Source organism: Onychostoma macrolepis, chromosome 22 (assembly GCF_012432095.1).
Source record: "Onychostoma macrolepis isolate SWU-2019 chromosome 22, ASM1243209v1, whole genome shotgun sequence".
In the NCBI taxonomy this organism is placed as follows: domain Eukaryota; kingdom Metazoa; phylum Chordata; class Actinopteri; order Cypriniformes; family Cyprinidae; genus Onychostoma; species Onychostoma macrolepis.
Window position 1 is genome coordinate 24106141 of NC_081176.1, and position 12483 is coordinate 24118623.

Sequence of the window (12483 nt, forward strand, 5' to 3'; positions counted from 1 at the left end):
TCTATTGTTGTTGTTGTTTTTTCAGCAGGGGATTGAAATGAATGTATTATTATATGCACTTAAATCCTTGAAATCTACATAAAAAGAGCAGAAAGCAAAAATGTATAATCTATGACAAAACATAAAATCTAGAAACCTGAAACTACAGAATTCTTCAATTTGAGTATTCATATGTCTGTGTGTGTGTGTGTGTTAATCAGAGCAATCACCTTATAGTCTACTTCATTTACTCTATTTACTAACTCAATATCTCTCAAGTGTAACCTGTTGTAGAATCGCTGCTGTCTCTTTATGAATTAATGGAATATTCATGCCAGACAATTGACGCTCGGACTAGGGGTGTCCTGGGATTTTACTAGTGCTATAGGCTATGTGCTCTAGAGCAAGACAGACGGGCAAAGGTAATTTGATGTCACTGTTCGTTTTTTTTTTTTTTTTTTTTTTTTTAGCTTCTCCCAACCGCCTTTCCCTGCTAAAAAAACAAAACAATAGAAACAATCACAGAAATTCCAATGGTTTACATTAAAATATCATTATGAACCATTAGCTTTTTCCATTAAAACCATTAAAAAATTCCTTTTGTAGTGTGTTTTGGGCATTTTTCCAATAGGATTTAACATCCCACCAATAGAATCCATCACATACCAGTAGACACCATTATAGTTTCCATTAAAACCAATACAATTCCCATTATAACCATTAAAACCATTACATTTTCTATTGTGTTTTGGGCAGGCTTCTATTGTTTTGTTTTTTCAGCAGGGTTATCTTCACGTTTTTTGCTTGCCATCACGAGCCCTCTCTCCTTCGCATTGTCGGTTTATTATAAGCAAAAATAGATCGCATTAGCGCCCCCTTTTGTCGACCGTTGACTTAATTTGACACTTTTTCTTTGATGATGAACCAGCCAGGCCGACTTCTCCAGAACGTCCAGATGGCCAGTCCGCCTGTTACTAAATATATGTTTATAAACAATCCTTAAAGAGTGTCCACAGTCAGGACAAATAAAACTATTAAGCAATACAAAGTCGCCTTCCAAGTGACTTTGAACCACAGCGGCGTCAAATCCATGATTTGTTGTTTTGACTGGGAGACAGTCTCTGGACTTTGAGGATGAGAAGTAAGTGGAATCTGGAGTTGTATAAATGCATCTCAATCTGGTCTCCAAAACAGGAGCACCATCACAGCAACGTCAATGTACAGAGACTCCTAAGAACAGACACTGGCTCCACATACTCAACTGACACTCCAATACACAGTAGCTTTGCCCAGAGGAATCCCAGAAAGAGACTGCGTATGGAGGAATGTCAATCCGGGGCTTTGTTTGTTCTGCGCTGCTCCTTGGATACTCAAAGTCTATCACTCGTCACAGGGTCTTTACAAAGTCAAAGAGAAGCAAACTACAAAAGTAAATAATGTACAACACACACAAACTGACCTGCCTTAAAGCAAAACCCTTAAACTCTTAAGTCAATAGGCAGCCCTACTGAATGAATGGGTAATGTATAAACCTGTAGGTCATTCTACACACAGACATGCAGTTAAAATGGTCTGAAGACACTTACACACTACTGCTGCTTGTATATGCGCCTCAGGCAGGAGCTGTAAGATTACATAGACAGGTCAAACAAGGGTGAACTACAAGTCCATATACAGAGAACTATGAGCAAACATATGCAATATAATTGGTATCACAGTACTAGTTATGAACCTGTAAGAATGCATATGCTGTATAAAAAATATTGCATTCATGATCTCTTGAATGACTCCAAAAATGAATTCTTAAAATATATATTTGTATACAACAGCATCTATAATACATTTAAATGTACACCATTATTTAAAACAAACAAAAAAAGTAAAATATATATTTAATATATTTTGATCATTTCTATTTCATAGAAATCAAGTAAAATTATGTATTAAAAAAAAGTGTAATTTATTAAAATTATATTCATATATTATGAAATATGAAAAATATCAATTTCAATAAAACTGCTTCACGGCTCATTTTGTGTAAAAATAATAATAAAATATTTTTCTTTTTCTTTTAATAATATCATTATTTCAATGATGTTTTTCATTGTGATATCAGAAAGCCTATTTATGTTGCGTAATATAAATTAATTATTTAATTAAAAAAAGGTAATTGAGACTTTTTATCTCGGAATTGTGAGTTTATATCTTCTACTTCTGTTTTTTGTTTGTTTCCAAAAATAAAAAAGGTAATTGCACATTTTTATCTCATGATTCTCACTTTATTTTTTTCTCAATTGCATGTTTATATCTCATAATTCTGTATTGCAAGAGTATGTATCTTGCGAGTCAGACTTTTTTTTCTCAGAATTGAAGGAAAAGAAAAAGTTGCAACCCTAAAAAGTTACAATTAATTTTTTTTCTTGATGCTCATCAAGAAATGTATTCAAGTCATGAATTGCTTTTTTAATGTGTTTTTTAAAACAAATTAATGGATACGACAAAAATTGAGCACTGACCCAGAAAACAGCAACACGGCTGATGTTGTAGGTCACATGGCAGCTCAACATGGCGGATGCTGAACATACTCAAGAACAGTCAAAATAACAGTCAAAATGCTGTTTATCAGATGCTTAATGCAGGCTTCCAGTAAAGTGTTCCCACATAATGGTCAAACCTTTTCACTTCAAGGCAGTTTCTGGTTGGGTATTTGATAGTTTGCTTCCATTGAGATGGAAACAGGTATTGAAGTGGACGTTCAGACTGTGGTTGGCGGCTCTCTTCTGGCGGGGCAGCAAAGGGGAGAAGGGCTCCTTTGTGTGGCTGACTGAGGAACATAAAGTACAGTAGTGAGCTCTGATTACTTTAAGTGTGTGTGTAACGTGAAGTGGGTGGAGGGCAATAGAGTGGTTCCTCCTGGGCCAGAGCCCTGTGTAGCGCTGCTCTCAATACACACACTTCTCTAGACTGATATATATCTCTCCCCTGCTTAATGGCAGGCTTTCCACAGGAACTGCAAAGCTCTGATCAAGGCAACAAATTACTGGATTGCCACCATTCCCACCGACTGACTAGGGGGGTGTGGGGTAATAAAAAATTTCCAGAATCAAGACAAAATTTGGTTTGTTCTGCCCCCAATCCATCATACTCCAAGATAAATATACGCAAGTCTTGTAAAAGCAGATTAAAGTAGTACAGTGGCCCTAAAAAGTATTTGGACACTTGAATACTTTGTCAGGTTAGACACCAATATTGAATTTAATTACAGACTTAAGGTCATTGCACACTGAGTCCGAAAGTTTCGCGTGTGTTTTCAGTTTTTCGCATTCGTCATCCTTTCCTGTCAAAATCCATGCTACAGATGCGAAAATCGAACCTTATCCGAATTTTTTTATGACGGACGAAAGTTTCGGAGGCAGTGTGTAAACGTGATTGACACAACGTGAGGTCGTATTTATTTTTTAACGTGCAAAAATTTCGGACGAAAATTTCGGACTCAATGTCCAATGACCCGTGCAGTCTTTACAATGGCACACACTGTATAAAGGTCCTGTAATTGTCACAACTCGTCATTTTTCTACAGAAAGGGTTTTTCCCCTGAAAAGATGTTTTGTCAGCTCAACAATCGTTGTAAAACGACAGTACAATCCATTGAGAGACTCTGTACTTCCCTCACAGCCTCACTTTCATTCCTGTCAAAAATGAAATATGGCGCTACCCTGACTATCAAACAAAATGCCAAAAAAAAGTTAGTATAAACACACTTTTACAGCTAAACGTTTCACAAAAACAGTTTGTTTAGATTTGAAAAAACCCTAAATGATAAAACAAATATTGGCTAATAAATATTGGATTAAATATTGGCTAATAAATATTGGCTAATAAATATTGGATTAAATATTGGCTAATAAATATTGAAATATTTGATTGTTCATGTTAATTTCCCCTTTTCTGTCATCAAACGCTCAATTAAAGTGGATCTTTAAAAACTCTAATAACATTGTAACAATGCAACCTTCAGCAAATCTCAAAATGATTATTAATTTTCATATATTACTTTATAATGTTGTAAAGCCTACATTCCTACATTGTATAAAAAAAAAAAAAATGAATGACTTTACTTTTTAGTGTTTATTCTTAATATATTTGTTTAGAATACTACAGAATTTTAATAAGGACCATTTGGTGAGTGCTTTAGCGGCCTGCAGGCATTTGGAGAGTCTTATGGCCTGCATAGCTCAGGTGAGCTGGATTACCGGGTGGAGACATGGGTAAGTATGCGAGGGTCTGTGCGTGGAGCCGCTGGGTCAGTGGGCTGCCATAAACATCAGCCTAAACACAGAGCGGGAGATGGAGGAGACAGCAGTACCAGCCCTGCCCTGGAGCCATCCAAGCAGAACAGTGATATAATACAGACCTTCTCATCAACTCATCTGCTAAAGAGAGTGCGCGAACCAACACACCCAACACCGCTTGAATCCGTCGCACCCTCTGGACGTCCAAGCATGTGTCTGCATGCACCTGTACAGCCTGACTAGTCTGCGTTTGGAGTAATGGATGTGGATGGTTTAAGCTCCAACTGTAACTGACCCCAGAGCAGCTGGACGGGATGGACGACGGTTCTCTTTGAAATATGACAGATGATAGCATGTGATCTTGGCCATGCGAAACGCTTCACCTCGACCTTTTCGCCATCTCTCATTCCGTGCGGCATCCCATCGTGGCCTTTTGTTCAGTTCCTCTTGTTTTTGCTCTGTTTTTCGCTTCCTTTCTCTTTCTGAGTCATGAGAATTCTTGCCATTCCCTGCTGAGAAGCAGCCTTCTCTCCCGCTGCTGATTGTTCAAAGCTTTAAAATGGGAAAATAGGATGTGTATGTTTTTTTAACACAGCTTTCTGCGGTTTCGCCAAACGTTTTTCCAGCGAGGACTGTTTTAGCATTACATGGTAAAACCCAAACTGGACTTAATCATGTTCCCTCCTCGCCACTTAACGTCGGAGGAGCGGGAGAGTCTGAAACCAGACGATATCCTGAGGAGACCCAGACCAGACCACCCACACACAGAGAAAAAGCAGGGGGACTCCCGCTTGACAGAGCCCTCGCACGGAAAACCTGAGCTGGCTACGTTTCCACAGCCGCCCTTCTGTTCTCAAAGAATACCTGCACCCATTACATCATTCTTCAACTGTAGGAGACAGAAAATAGATGGCTGTGATCTCCTGAGTACAATCATGCACTGATGACTGAAACATATCAGAAGATGGAGATCAAGGAGTGCGGCTGGGTGTGTTTATGAAAGCAGCATGGGATTTTATGTGAATGAGAGCGTGTGTGTGTGAAAGGAGCCGTTTGAATGAGAGCAGCAGCATGGGTCTGTACTAGGAATTCATGTGTTGATGCAGCTTTAAATGTACAGCGCCACAAAGAAATGTGATGAGTTAAAACAACTGGGTAAAACAACATCTTTTTATTACTTTGCTGGCTGCTTGCAGAAGAAAACAAACAGGGTGGCCAGTGTAGCCTGATTCACAAAAATGATTCATAAACTCAGAAGTTACCAGTTTAAACAGTCTCTTCAACGCAATTTAATCAGCAGCCATCTTGGTAATGCCCCCATTTTATGTCTAACTAACCCAAAAGATGAAAAACTCAAATATGACCGTTTTTGGCTGAAAAACAACAACAACAAAAAACAAACATTTTTTTGTAAGGGGTTATTGTAATAATTAGTCATTAAGTAATATTATTTTTTATTAATTTTATCAAATGAATGATATAGTAATAACAACAAATAATAAAAAAAAAACTAAAAGATAGATAGATAGATAGATAGATAGTTAGTTTTATATGTAAAACACTTTTGACAGTAATGTTATAGCTATCCAAATGTTCATGGGGAAAAAAATCAAATGCTATAAATACTACTACTATTACTACTATTATTAATAGTAATAAACTAACAATTAAAAATAAAAAATATATATATAATGCAATATCATTATTACTACCTTTAAAATTTTATTTACATTTAATACTTTTTCAACTAAAACAGTTAATTCAATTATTTTTTTAAGTATTATTTTTGCTTAATATGTAATTAAGACCAATTATGAGCCCGCTTTGAAAACAGAATGCGAAACACTGCATTAGTGTGTGTGGTAACATTCTCCCTCCATCTGGTCTTTGAGCTCTTACTGTAGGTCGATCTGAGCCACTGAAAGCAAGCCGGTCAGGCTAAGTGCTGTTATCTAATGATGCATTAGTTTGGGAAAAGCTATTTTCAACACCAGGACCAACAAAGCATGCATGGCCCACCCTGTTTAGATTACAGGTTAAGCCTCCTTGTCCTGGAGGCATCTTCACATTTATCAACCATATTCCTACCGCACTCTCATAGTCCCGGGTTAAGCCAGGGGCCTGTGTGATTGAGCCTCCAGCACCTCTTCTAAGTCCTCCCCAATGTTTTTAGTGCCTCTGATGTTGAGGTCAGTGACTTCCTTACACTAAAGCCTCCAGCTGTAGGTCAGCATGTCTCACTGTGCTGATACAGATGTGTTTTAACTTGGTAACCTTTATCCAGGACCACCAGGTCCTTCTCTTCACTTGTAGCCCCAGGAAAGAAATTAGTCCCTGAGCTCAAAGGCCAAGTCCAACCCCACCGTCACCATCTCAAAACATTCCACTGTTGCACAATCCTTGTAGCCTTAAGACATTTTGGCTATGTGCCCTGCCAAAAAAAGGATTTAGACACCTAAGGCATATCTTAAGCTTGTTCATCCTCGTGAAGCTCCTCTTTGCCCAAAGGCAATGAATTAGAAATTTGTCTCCTAATATCTCAAAGGCTCCCGAAGGATGAACCAATCAAACCACAGCAGACGTCACAAAGGGTATTGAGTGCAGCTCCTTCTATTTACAGTGCTTGCACTTATTTTTTCTTCTTTTTCAACTCCGACTACCCAAAACCTGCAGACTGGGTACTAATTTCGGCAACTAGTGTGGAAGACTCCAGATTGCACATTGCAAAGTGCAATGTTTTTAACTTAAACTGCAAAGTTTTCAAATAAAAATGGAAACCCGTTTATGCGTTTTGTCCATTTATTTACATGACAACAGTGTTTTGGGGGCCTAACTTTTGAAAATGGTTTTAAAAGTGTACGTTTTTTAAAATGATATCGTTATCGACTCCATATAAACGACAAAAAAAACGATGAATCTGTGAAAACGGTGATGTCCTGCGTACGCATATTATGTGTTCAGTCGATAGAAATGTGCGAAGGCGCATAGTTTACAGAGTTACATCGCCAACTACTGGCCTGGCATGAATATTACAGCATTTTTAGTCATTTTTGTGGCTCCATGTAAACAAGGATCATTTTGACAATGTTGAAAACATTGTCAAAATGACGCAAAGAAAAAAAACTTTTCAGTTTTTAGTACATCATTGTCATGTATACGTACCCTAAGTCAATCTAAAAATGTGAATATTCATTTAATACCACTGTCAAACATAATCTATAGCAAACCACATAGTAATGCTGTCATGCTTACTTTCACTTGTAGCATTTGTTTTTCATTTTTAGTCTTTAATTTTACATTTATTTATCCAAAATGGTATTCAATTTAATATCATAAAAGGAAAATTATTACTGAATTCCGAATTTGTAACATTGTGCTTTTTTTCTTTTTCTTTTTTTTTGTGAAAATTTCACTCTTAAGGTTCTTGCACACTGAGTCCGAAATTCTCATATGCGTTTTTTAATTTTTTTCGTATGCGGCATCCTTTTCTTTCAAAATGCTTGCTACAGATGCGAAAACACAGAAAATCGAACCTGATCCAAATTTTTTGTGATGGACGAAAGTTTCGGAGGCAGTGTGTAAACGTGATAGACACAACGTAAGGTCATATTTATCTTTTAACGTGCAAAAACTTCGGACGAAAATTTCGGACTCAGTGTGCAATGACCTTGACTTGCTATTTTAGATTTTCGTAAACTACACTTCCAAACTAATGAATACATTCGGATTATCTCCAATAACATCGTCATAATATTTGCAAAGGCGGCACAGAAGCTACAGTTTCATTGGCAAAAACGTGTACTGCCCTCTAAGCACTGGTATTCTCTTCAGGAAATGCAAAAAAGTCAGTTCTAAAAAGCTGATTTGTCCTTAAAAAGTCCCATTATCAGCCAATACTTTTGTCTTGTACAAGAACAGATGCATTATATCAAAGGAAAAAGAGACGGAATGTGAATGAAGGCCAGCAAGGTGGCGGGTAAAGAGGGTGCAGATGGAGGGAGAAGGAGAAGAAGACAGCTGCAGTGAGAGGAAGATGAGAGGACGAAGAGGTGGGATGTTGACAGGGTAGCTTTGGCTTGCAGGCGCACATCTGGCAAGAGATTACAGCTGGCACGGCATCATGCTTGAGCGCTACTGTTTTACTAACACCGTCACTGCGCCTAGAAGTCATTCGTTTTCATTGGCGATTTTTAGGCGACATAAGCAACAGAAATGTTTCGTGATGCCGATTTCAACTTTATGCACATGAGCAGCAACTACCAATGAGAGCTCACAAGATTGATACAACCTTGCAGAACTTAATAAATTCACCTGTCTCTTCCTTTACCATCTCCTCTCCTTATCCTCTCTTTTTTTTCTCCTCCATATCATTTTCCTAACCTCTTCCCTCACCCTCTTTGATGTGAAATGCATCTCAAATCTGAGGACATCATGATCGCATTAAAACAGTTACCCGCTTGCCAGTGAGGCATTCGCTCTTTGATGAAAGGGGAAAAAACGAGAAGAAAAAAGTGACAGAGGTGGGCTTGTCAAACTCAAAATCCCTGTTCGGATCCTGCCCCAGCACGCACAGACAAGCAGGGCTTTCTCCAAGCAGCTTTGAACTAGAGACAGCACAGCTATAAATCATGTTATGTTTTTATACATATATAATATAGTGTATAATGTCCGTTTTATCTAGGGATAAGGGTGAGATACGCTTGTATTGCCTACTATTCTGTCAACGAACTACCCTACTTGGTTGAGTCTCTCTCTTCTGCTGTCTCTTTCTCTGACCCGCAGGCTTTCCCTCTCTTTATTGCTCTGCTCCTCTGATGTTTTTGCCCTAATCTTGGCTGTTCTGCAAGTTGAAAGACACTTTTCTCTGTTTCCGCGCTGTTTGATCTTGCACGTTAAGCTCGAGGAGCCTTCTCTGAGCCGAGAGACCCCGAGGTGAGGGGTTGCACAGAACAAAGGCCAGAATATTGTAGTTTTGCTCACATGAAAACAGATAAAACTTTCTAAAACTGGCATTCGCACTTAATGCTCAATGCTCGGTTTTTTAACATATGGCAGGATAAGTCACATGATACTGCACATTGATGATTGGGTTTGTGAAACATGCAATGATTCGACCCTTGGTTTTACATAAAGATAAGGCTGTGTTGGAAGAAATAAGAGATGTGAGATTTAAGAAAATACTTTATGACCATGTGTCCACTGAAGTGTTTATTTCTAAGGCTATTTTCAATTGCCTTCAATGGGTAACAGCATGATGCAAGCTTGTAACTGTTTTTCTGGTTGCTAAGTATTTCAAAATGTTCAACTTTGGGTAAAATGCAGCACTCGTCCCTGTCACTTTTAACCAGCCATCCAATCACAGTAGAGGAGGGGTGGGACAAATATCACTAACCTGTTGTTCTATTGTTCTATACATTAAAATTTGAATTATTGCTGGTCTACAAATATCCATGTCTGTACCAGATGGCATCTCCAGACTACAACACTATTAATATGAAAAATAATGCTTGGAGGACCATTTCGTTTAACGAAACGGGGACAAAACAAAATATATACTGTATCTATTCCAATGCAGAATTCCAATATAATGTCTAATTTCACAAAACAAATTGAATTGTGATGCTATTGTTATTGTGACACAAATATTAAGCTTTTTAAATTTCTGTTACTTAATTTGACTCAAATTTGGATAGATAGATAGATAGATAGATAGGTAGATAGATAGACAGATAGATAGATAGATAGATAGATAGATAGATAGATAGATAGATAGATAGATAGATAGATGGATACAAAATTGCAGTGTTTGTTTTAAAGTTCAAAGTACACACCCAACATTGAAGCATTAAGTTAATACGCAATATTCTTAAAACGCCAAAAAAGTATCTCCTAAGTCAATACAGAGTGCAGACACGTGCTCAAAGCTCTTCAAAGCTGCACTTGTAGCACAAAAGTGAGATGGTTTTCCTGTGGGAATCCCTGAAGGCATTTAGGGCTGAATTAGCTGTCTGAGCTGCTGAGTCACACAGTAGATGGGCTCTAGAGAGGATCTGCTCTTTCATCAACTGTGCAATAATGCTAAATCTTATTTGTTTTCCTTCCAAGAGTAGCCTACGGAGCGTATGTGTGTGTAAGTGAAAAGGAGGGAGACTGAAGGAGGGGGGTGATGGAATCCCATCTTGCCTTGGGGCAAGTTGGCACCTGACTGCTTAACAAAGCCCCGGTCAGAGGTCAAAGGTCAGATGTCATGGAGAGAGAGCCCCTACATGGAGGGTGCTGAATAAACAGCGGCTAAATCTTTCTTTATGTTCCTTTAACTCATCCTCTGCTTCGTTGTCCTCCCTTCGCTCCTCGGCTTTCTCTTTATCAGTCTGGGCCGGGCGTCTTGAGCTCTATTCTCTCCGTGTGATGTATGTAAGACAAGGGTGAATGTAAACCCAAGGGCTCCTCAATCATCTGCAGGAGGGAAACAGTTTAAAGGCTCAATCCCCACTCAAAGTCCATTGTGTATTAGGTGATACTGAAGGTGCAGACAGACTGACAATACACTGGCAATGCAGATGCTGGAAAGGTCTAGAAATATGACGTTGTAGCAAACCTAATAAATAAATATAATGAATTCTGGCATGCTACGAATCCCTGATTGCTATACAATCCTGCCAGTTATTTACTTTGATTTATTTTATTGTGTACTACGGCTCTGTTTTTTTACGTGTATAGGGTATGCATACAGTGTGCATAACATGAATTCTGTCAACAGCAAAGTATGCATGTAATGTATGACCATGGCCTGATTTTTCTAACTGTAGTAAAACACTGTCCCAGGCTGTTGTTTCACAGTCAAAAAAGAAAAAATGAAAAAAGTCACAGGAGAAAGAACAATTTTCGCCCACATTAGCAAGCACTTGTAAGCTGTATGCATACGCTAAGCGTTCACATCACAACTTAAGTACCTCCTAAGCAGCATCCTAACCATCCTGGAAGCTCCTAACTGATTGATTTGGAACCCTTTACTTAAGTAACAACACTATGCATCACACAAATAACAGTTTACAAAGAAAATGTGAAGCATTTAATTTTTAAAGTAGCTTTTAATTTTAACATTTTGCTAAGCTAATGGCATGGTACTCTTAAAACGCATTAAAATTAGTGCTGTCAACCGATTAATCGCGATTAATCGCATCCAAAATAAAAGTTTCTGTTTACATAATATATGTTTGTGTAGCTGTGTCTATTTATTATGTATATATAAACACACACACACACATGCATTAATTATTTTGGATGCGATTAATTGCGATTTATCATTTGACAACACAGAGCACACAAATATTGCGTAAAACAAACCATTTTCACCTTTTAGTACGTTGTAATTTTTTTTTTTTTACATTTCTCTCACCTCGTCCACTATTTTGGCCCAATGCATTATGGGAGTGCCTTCTCCACAAAAGAATGCATGCAGTGTTGACTTAAAATTTGGGTAAAATTGATTTTGGAACAGAGCATCTGTGGTTTGCTGGGGTCACACTGATATAGAACAAAACAATGCTAATGTATTAGATATCAGTCACTGTTCTGAAAATGTCTAATTTGCGACAATCTGACATCCATGACTATGTCAGATGAATATATATATATAATCTGATGTTGAAATAAAACATTTATTTTGAAACAGTTACTATTATTTTTACACATACAAACATAAAGAATAAAAATGCAATATCTAGAGGGTTAGGGCCTAAATGTGAGGATGGATTGACTGGGCTTCCCCTTCTCTATCCCCAACGCTCTCTTTCTCTTCGTCTTGTCATGGTCCATTGGTCTTTAAATCACCAAACGCCTCGGGTTTCCCCTTCTCAGTAGTGTTGTTTTTACACCTCCCCTGTTCTTCATTCTCTCCCTTTCTGCTAAATTCCTCCTCCTTGTTTTCTAAACATCTCCTCCTTGTTCTGTGAAGTGTCTTCCTTGTTCTTTCGTTCCTCCTCTGTGTCTTTCCTCTCTCTCTTTTCGCTTTGAGGTGTTGTTATTCTGAAGAGCCAGACATCCTCTGAATGGCATGCAGCAACTGCTTCTTTTCATTCTTCACTCTTGCCTTTATTCCTCTACTTCACCTCCCCTCCCCTTCATCTTGAGCCAGCACTTAAACCAGCCAGAGAGTCGAGCGTGAAGAGAAAGCAGGAGATTTAGCCGGAGAGCAGGTCACAGCAAGGAG